Source organism: Cicer arietinum, chromosome 5 (genome assembly GCF_000331145.2).
Source record: "Cicer arietinum cultivar CDC Frontier isolate Library 1 chromosome 5, Cicar.CDCFrontier_v2.0, whole genome shotgun sequence".
In the NCBI taxonomy this organism is placed as follows: domain Eukaryota; kingdom Viridiplantae; phylum Streptophyta; class Magnoliopsida; order Fabales; family Fabaceae; genus Cicer; species Cicer arietinum.
The window spans coordinates 47,597,815-47,607,969 of NC_021164.2; positions in this window are offsets into that span (position 1 = coordinate 47,597,815).

The window sequence follows — 10,155 nt, forward strand, 5'->3', positions numbered from 1 at the left end:
AAGTAAGTCAAGGTTAGAGAGTGGAAGCCTATGCTCTTGTGTGGGCAACAATGTTGTCACCACCTCTTCATTTTTCACATTCACACTGAAATCTTCATTTTCAATACCCATTTTCTTATGTAATAAAATTGAAGGGTAGTTGTGTATATATATTGCCAAATAGTACAATAGGGAGAGTGATGAAGTCGTTTTGGTCGATGTTGGTTCATTTAGTGCTGATACTTCTAACATACATATATATATATATATATATATATATATATATGTATGTATATATATCCTATGTGACATCAAATCATCCAAATTTCATTTCTAAAATGTTATAATTATTTCATTTTTTTTCAATTTTTTATGTTTAATTATAATTTTGATCTCTTTTTATTTTACCACATACATAAAAATAATTTTTTATCTTAAAATTGAGTTTTTTATTTTTCAATTGTCATATTTATTACAATTTTGATTTGAATCTAGATTTTTTACTTCTAAAATGATGATTACTATCCAAATTAAATATTTGAAGTGAAAATACCAATGTTAGAGTAAAATTTAACTATTTTTTCAATTAAAAATCGCTAATTTTAAGATGAAAATTATAGAATGAAACTAAAATTATAAAATATGTGATAATTAAAAAAATAAAAAAGTTTAATTTTAAAATAAACAATTATTTCGTAAATATAATATAATAGAGGACTAAAGTGTGATTAAAATTTATTTTAATTTTGGAATACTCTTTTTCTATTTTAATTTAGAGAGAGAAAGGGAGAGAGATAAAATGTTATAATACCACAAAATGAAGGCAAATAACACCTAACAATAACAACTAGGAAGTCAATAACACCACAAAATGAATACTACCGAATGTATTGGATCTCAGTCACACTCACGTTAAGACAGCTACAGGTTCTCTAACCATTCATAAATTGAATAATTGAATCCAACTATCTTTGATAATAACCAATACATAACCTTGTCTTAATAATAATAATGATAATAATAATAATAATAATAATAATAATAATAATAATAATAATAATAATAATAATAATAATAATAATAATAAACAATGCATCAAATAATTTAAAATGACTTATATTTAGACACACTTTTTAATTGTTTCGATGAATTTATAATTAAGGACAGAGAAAGTACGATGGAAATATAAACTACTTATCTTTCGTAAAAAGTAAACTTATAAAACATTTCGAATACTATTACTAATTTTATTAATTTTCATTATTTGGTAAATAGAATCTTATATTCAAAGGTGGAGATAGTATTTGTACTTTCAGGATCATTCCAAGTATCACATAATTAAAGCTCTACTTTTAGGCTTACGAAAAAAGTAAATTAATTATTGATTTGTTTCAAAATAAAAAGATCATGTTAAGTAATGGGGAAGAGTGGATTTTACCACTCCTATTTAAGGGTGTAAGTGTGTAAAATAAATTCAAGCAATTAAACATCTAAACTAAATCAATCTAAAAATTATTCGTTATTTTTAACTCAAGTTAAAAATAAATTAAATCAATATAAATTAAAAATTATTGATTTGGATATTGAATTTTAGTTTTAAAAATCAATAAAAACTGAACTAAATCAACACTATTCATATTTTTTTTATATATTTATTTTTTATATAATTAAACATATAAACCAAATCAATCCGAAAATTATCCATTATTTTTAACTCAAGTAAAAAATAAATCAAACCAATATAAACTAAAGATTATTGGTTTGGATATTGAATTTTAATTTTAAAAACCAATAAAAACTTAACCAAACCAACATTATTCATATTGTTTATATATTTATTTTTTACATAAAAATGTGACTCAATAAGACAACTTTTTTTTAAACCACATTCAAATTCATCACCTATTAAGCCCAATTTCAAACCATAGTAATATCATCACACAGATTCAGTCACACCTTGCCGCAACAACCTCTCATTCATTCACGCTCATTGGTATTGATAGTATTGTATCATCCTCCTCAGTTCTCACTTTGTCGCCCACAACTCACTCGTTGAAATTGCGCCGCCCACCTCGCCGCCATTGGATTTGTACTTAATTTTTTATTTTTTATTTTTATCATTCAAGTGGACTATTCTTCCTACTTTGGATTGTTGTTATTTTGCATTGTAATTTAAAATAACTTTTGAATCTAGTCAACTAAATTTTGGTTTAATTTGGCACACTACTGCCTATTTTGTATTTTAACTTTGGTTGTCATTGCTTATGTTATTTCAAGTTCTGTTTTAGGGGACCAAATTATGTAATGCTACTGCATATTTTGTTTTAGTCTTTTAGATGATTAAATTATGATTTTGTAGTTATTCCAAATTCTATTTTAAAGGAAGAAATTAAAGTGGTTGCTGCAGTTGTATATATATATATATATATATTTTATCCTTCCAATAATTGAAATGTATTTGTTGAAATCTAATCGCCTGAACCAAACCAATTCGTATATCACCGGTTTAATTTGGTTCGGATCTAGTTATAACAAACAAGTAAAATTGAACCAAATCAGCCCGTGCAAATTTCATTGGTTTGAATTCATTTTTCACATAAAACAAAACCGACTTGTTACACCCCTACTCCTGTATTTGATTAGTTGGAGAAAATATGTAATTGCCTTTATTTTTTATCGGATGTGAAATTCAAGTCTACACCTTCGTCCAACATTTGTATTTCTCCGCCAACACCCACAATCAATGAAAATAATAAAATTAGAATTTTTATACAATAATAAAATTAAAATCTATAGAGAGAAAAAAGAATTTTTAATATCTAAAAAGATATTTAATATATTGAATATGTACATGTATATTAAATTTTTTAAATGATAATAATATTTCTAACGAGGAGGATACGGGAGCAGGGTGGATATTAACATCCACAAACCCGTCCATGTCCCTGAGTTTTAATTTTAGAAAAATCTGCACCTGCACTCACGCTTAGGCATGGCAACGAGGTGGGTTGGGGGCGGATTTTGCCTCCTCAACCCCCCACACCCCACTAATTGATGAAAACTCACACTCGCATTCGTTTCATAGCGGTTGTGAAATTTAGGCATCATCCCTATCCACAACGGGGTTTGGATTTCCCCACCCACACCCGCACCCATTAATATATATAATATTATAAATTTAAAAATAATATCTATTATATTTAATATAATAAAATTATTATTATTAGACAATAATAAAATCAAAAATTATTTTCTATAGAGATAAGAATATAATTTTTAATATTTAAAAATGAATATTAAGTATATTCAATATGTATATGTATAGAAAATTTAAAAATTACTGTAATATTATTTGCGGAGTGGGTTCGGGTGCGGGATGGATATCATCACCCCTTAACCCATACACACCTCTGAAATTTAATTTCGGAAAAAATCCGCACAAGTACCTAATCAGAGCAAGGTTTCCTCGACCAAATCAAATGGGTTTGGGTGAGTATTTGCGGGTGCGGGTTATGTTGCCATCCTACCCACGCTCAATCATAGCAGGTTTTTCTCGTACAAAATGTGACAAATTTGGGTGGTACCCGCATGCGTAGGTTGATTTGTCATCCCTAACTGCACCTATTAATAAAAAAGAATAATCTAAACTACACAATATAATACATTAAATACAAGCCACACATGCCGGCAAAAAAGTAAGGGTGTGTGCGGTTAACCGTATTATGTGAACCAAATTATATAAGTGGTTCTGATTGTTAAAACTGATATTTGATTACTTTCATATATGAATTCGAAGATAGATATTTACAAGTTCTAAGTTGATAGGTTTATGGAATCAATTCAAGTTGTTATAAAAATCAAACTGACAAATACAGATATATAAAAAAGGAAATAATTGTATTAACAACAAATGTGAACATATATTAACATTTGAAAAGCCAAGCAGGCTGAAAATCTAAATAAAGTGAATGTATACATCTTTTAAGAAATTTTCTAAATAAAAAGTATCCCCTTAAAACTAAAAATATGACTCCTATTTATAGACTAAAGCTTACAATGCCTAGTCTTTGTTTGGCATGCCACATGTACTCTATTTTCAACTTCTTTAACTGTCTAATGCCTTCCAATATAAGTTTCCAACGTGGAAATTTTCTAAATATTGATCTTCGAAACCCATGTTTTGCATCTGGCTTCAATTCTTTTATTTCGAACCTAAAGTCACATGTTCAAAATATATTATTTGAGCTTTTGCCATTTCATTGAGTATTCGAGTTGCAACTTTGCACAACATATATTTCATGTTGTGGGCAATAACTCAAATTAGTATTTTTTTTATTTTTTTTTACCATTATAAAACTCAAACTGTAAAAAACCTAATCATTAAGAGTCATTTAAAAATCTCTTAACCATTTGCAATCACCATGATTGCATGTCATAACTGCCTTGTGCAGCATTGAAACACCTTGACCCTAGCAAAAATGACGCACGTTTTCCAACATCAATTAGTTAGATTCCACATCAGCGAACATGGGTTTACTTGTCAAGCTCCATATGGGTTTTTCAAACTATAAAAGTTGGAACTTACATTTGTCCTCACTTTGTTTTTCCTTTTCTCATCCAAGTGTACTATTGCTTTCTCCAGTTTTCATACTTCAATTTCTAAAAATCCTTCGCATTCATCATGTCTTCTACTTTGCTCAACATCCCTCTTATGACCTCTCAATCATTTAAACTTGTTACAAATGGACAACTAAAATATGCTCGCGAAAAGGGCTATCTGGCGATCTAAGGTACATTCATTTCCTATTAGAAAATCAAAATCTTTAGATCTATGTATTTTTGGGACCCATTGACCTGCAAACTTCAGTTACCTTATGGGATGTTAACAGTTACATTTTTCGACGTAGCTACTATCATTGGGCTAAACCCAACTGGTAGGATTTTAACTCATGATGTTACCCCCGAGAGTACCATTAAATCTATATTGTCTCATTTCGATTATATACAATATATTCAAATCAACAATGCCAAGACTGGCAAGATTTCTGACCAAGAACACATTGTTTTCCTCTTTATTTGGCTTCACCACTTTGTCTTTTGTTTTGAAACCGATTTCTATAAGTAAAGCCCTTTTACTTTTAGCTAGATTCATCCTTTAAGGAAACAATATTAGCCTTAGAAAGTTATTGTTAGCCCATTTTTACGAGTGTTTGAATGATATGTATAACCAGCTTTGAAAAACCTAAGACTCTATTTCGAATGTAGCAAAGCCTCTTTGGCTACTTCAATTATGGCTAAATGCCATTTATTACCCACATTTCCAAGAGCTTAGTATTATCATGCCTACAGGAACACCTGATGGTTAAAAACTCAATTATTTGACTAAAGTTATAAGTCGCTCTAAGTCTATTCACGCCTTTAAATAGTATTTGGAATGGTTCTTCAATTTGAAGCAACACCACTCATGTCTTGCCCTTTTTCGCATAAAAAGAAATGGGTCCTAGTTGGTTTACCCAAGTAACTCCTTGTGAAACCATAGGGATTCAAATTGAGTCTATTGAGATTTGGAGAGATTATCTAATTGGTAGACTATTACCTTCAAGGCTATGTGGAAAAGAAACTAAAGTCTACCTTTACCAATCCAAACTTGTTTATAAACAACTCAGCCTTGCCCAAATGTTAGTTGTGTCTGACCTTTCGAGTATTAAAGAAGTTCCTTCATCTAGCAAACGACTTTGGTCTTCTTATAAGGTTCTCAAAAAGAAGATTAATTCGGAATATTGTCCATTTTCATTTGTCACATGTTTCTACACTACACTTAGTTTTGAAACATGGTGGAAAAATAAATTCAACAATGTTTCAAAACCATTCAATAATTGTTTCAAGTATATTGGTGATCATTCTTCTTTTCAAACAGAAGATCTTGGCTAGAAAAGCCCAGGTGTGCATCTTGAGGAAACCATCAAATTCGATAAAAATTTTAAACTGAATACACCATCAAAGAAATAAATTGAATCGTGAAGTACATTGCTGAAGTCTTGCTTGAAAAGATTGAAGTTCGACAAACAACTCATAATTTAAAACAAAAATTTTGTAGCAATCTCATACATAAAAATAAAATTGAGTTTTTTTGTCCAAAATTACCTCTTTCACCTAATGCTCAATTTGGAGTAGCCAAATATTTACCTACACCTAAAAGGTTTATACCCTTCAAATTGGATTTGTTGTATAAAAAACCCAAACTACATCAAGTTTTAGCTAGTCCTTATCACTTTTCAAATTTTCCTTCTGAACTTGGTATTGATTTACTTTCTAGTAGGTATTCCTCTAATTTACTTTATAGTCAACTCACTCTTACTTTGTTAGAGTCAACAAACAATTTCGAAGAAGAAGAAAAGAAAAAACACTTCCTCTGACGAAGAATATAGATTCTTTTAATGATGTAAGTTATGTTTCATTTTCTTTACCTACAAATTTATTATTTTTACCTTCAATTACGTGCTAGATTCCAATCAGCTCCAAAAGAATCTCATCATTCTATTGTGAAAAGAATTTTTAGATATTTAGTAGGTACTATTGATCTTGGTATAGCAAAAGTTCTCATTTTGATCTTCTAGCATATTTGCGATGTTGACAATGATGGAGACAAAGTTGAAAGAAAAAACACAAGTGGAGCTTGCCAATTTCATGGATCTGCTTTCAGAAGTTGTTCATACAAAAAGAGAAACACAATTGCTTTATCAACTACTGAAGTTGAGTATGTTTCAGTAGCAAATTGTTGTTCTTAGATACTATGGATAAGAAATTAATTGGAGGACTACTCACTAAGATACACAAATATACCCATATTATGTGAAAATACAAGTGCTATAAATTTGTCTAAAAATCTTATTCACCATTGAAGATCAAATCATAAAGAAATCAAGCATAATTTTATATGTAACCATGTGCAAAAAATAGAAATTGATTGACTTTTATTGGTACTAAAAATTAATTGGCTGATATGTTTACCAAACCTTTAGTTGAGGATAGCTATACTTTTATTTGGGAGAAATTGTGCATCATGGAAAATCCTATAGTTCTAATGTGTGAATGATATAATCATTTGATCAAATAAGATTTTTTTTTTCTTTCTAAAAAACAATGAACGTCTTCATCTCACATGACCTCACCTGAGGAGGTTTATGAACCTGTGTGCATTAAGTGACACATAACTCAATGTGCCACATCTCCCTCTTTTAGCTAGGAGTTTAAATTAGTATATGTTGGGTATTAGTCAATGGACTTGCTCCTTACCCTTCATCTCCCTCAACGATTATATATACCAAATGAAAGGTTTTTAAACTTTCAATTTAACTCTAAACCTCTTCATCTCATGATATAAACTCTCATTCCTCTCTAACACCGATAATCATCCTCCCCTTTCAGGATCATGGCGAGAACCAAAGGAGCTGCAAACAAAGCTACTATAAACTTTCAATCCAATCCATCATATCCATCCTTTAAACCTCAACCTCTCACTATTGTTCCTCACCTCAAACCATTACCACTCATCAACCTCAAAACAATGGCCCACCAACATCCTCAACTCCTTCTCACATTAAAAAGCCAAAAAGAAAAAGCCCACCAACATGCTTTTGAGATAATTTGTATGGAAGATTCTACTTCTTTTTTATTGATGATTAATCCCTTTTTTGTTTTGAGTATGTTTGAATCATTGTTAATTATTATGAATGAACATTACAATGGTTCATAAATGATTATGTTTCAAAATCATATTTGTCAAAATGGATGCATAAACTAAGTGGGAGTATTTCCTGAAATCCTCAATTATATTCATTAATTATTTTACATTAAATCTGAATGAATATTGGATCTTAATTTAAAAATAATTTATCATAAAAAAACTATAGATTGTGAGGCAAAATCCCTTAGTAAATATGTTTCAATGATAATAAAATTTAATTAGATAAATATCTAATTAATTCTGATTTTATTAAGTGATCTAATATATGTTCTTGAGTGTATTACTCATAAGATAAATTTTTGTGAAGCTTTAAAAAGTTTTTGAAACATACTAATATGTGAGCACATTCATCATCCTTAAAACTAGAAGTGTTCATCATTAATTTCGTTAATTGAAGAACCAGAGATATTCATTGATGATAACCAAGACATAAATGACAATTGGAATATTGCTTTTATTTATCAAACATAAATGATGTGGGCCATATACAAAAGAACATTATCATAAGACACAAAGAACGAAACGAATATTTTGAAAGGGACAATTAATATTGTTCACGTGTGCAAAGATATATCCACACTTTATTAAAATTTAAATATGTTTTCAGATATACTCATTCATATTCATCAGAGTTGAGGACATGAGGATGTTGAGAAGACAACCTTCTACACTATACGTACAAAGGACAACTCATTACAAGCTCACACATCCTATTTAGCAGCTCATGACAGGTTGTCTCAAGATGTCAAAAAGATAATCAATCTCCTCTATCATGTTCATAATAAACGTGGATGTCTTTATAATGACGAGGACATCTTCATATAAAGTACATGGTGATCATAAACATCCTTAAAGAATAGGATGATTACTAAAAGAGAAGATAATGTTTACCCATATTTCAGAGTTTCAGCACCATACTCTAACACCTTGGGACATGTGCCCAACGGTTATATGTGACATTTACATCAACAAAAAATTTTCCCAATTCTATAAATAGAAGCTGCTTCAAGCTGCAATCTCCAATAGAATACAATCGAACATATTTTACTTTCTTGTTTGCAAAGCTATCAAAACCATCTTTAATTATCAAGAAACATACAATTTCTCTTTGTCATAGATTTTACGATCAAACTTTTGAGTGTGTTCTTAGTTCAACCTATTTCAATAATAATGTTGAGATCATATCCAAAAAAAATCATCATTATCATCTTATTGTAAAAATCATCTAGTTTTTCTACTTGAGAGAAAACTTGAGTGACTTGTTATAAGTATCATCAAGTTTGTCTAGTCGAAAGAAAACTTGAGTGATTTGTGTAAGCTTGTTGAGGATAAAAAAATACAAGTGTATAGTCAAGTGTGACTAAATGAAGAAGATTAATTTGAGATGTTTTTTCAACTTGCTAGTAAAAAAATCACAACTTGAGAGGACTAGATTAGTCCACGTTGGGTGAACAAGGATATTTATTTTGTGTGATTTCCTTACCCATATATTTGATTATTCTATTATTTAACTAAATCAAATTAATGTCATCTTGTAATATTATTTTGCTCTTGAACCTTCTCAAAACATGAGTAGGTTCATCGTACTTACTGATTTAACATTTCCAACTTTTACCTTGAGAAAAAATTTTAAAGTGAAAATTTTATAGGATCACAATTGAACCCCCCCTCCCCCCATTTTTTGTGACAATTATATAAACTTCACCAATAATATTGAACTGGTAAGTCATTTTTCCTATTGGTAACACATCATCTTGACCATATACCAATAGAAAAAGGGTGATTCACGTTACGCCTTTAAGAGAGTTTCAATATGCCCAAAGTACTTGGTTTAGTGTTTTGTGTCAATTTTGAGGCTTATGATCAATATGTTTCTTGATCAAAATTTTATAATAGTCTCTACTTGACCATTGGCATGACCATAGTAAGCAGTCGAAGCAAGTAATTTAATGTTCCTTGTTTCAGCACATTGTATCATCTTTTTTCTAACAAACATTACTCCATTTCTTTTGGAGGGATAGCCTTAACCCACTTAACATCCACCATGATATACTTATTTCCTTTGGAAGACGTTGAGTGGATTTGGCCAATCAAGTCTAAATCCCATCTTCGAAATGGCCAAGGTTTAATAATCGAATGTAACTCATCAGTATGCAAATTTTGATCAATAACATACTTTTGGAATTTTTTCCACCCGTTGGAAAACTCAAAACAATCTTTAACCATCATTGGCCAAAATACGTGGTGTTTTAAAACCCATTGCATCATTACCTCTGCTTGATGGGCATCACAAATGCCTTCATGCACTTCTGCTAATACAACATAACCTACCTTTTCCGCTAGGCATTTTGCTAAAATACCATCATACATATGTTTGTATAGTTCATCACCAAGTATAGCATCGAAAATGGCTCTATATCTTTTTTATT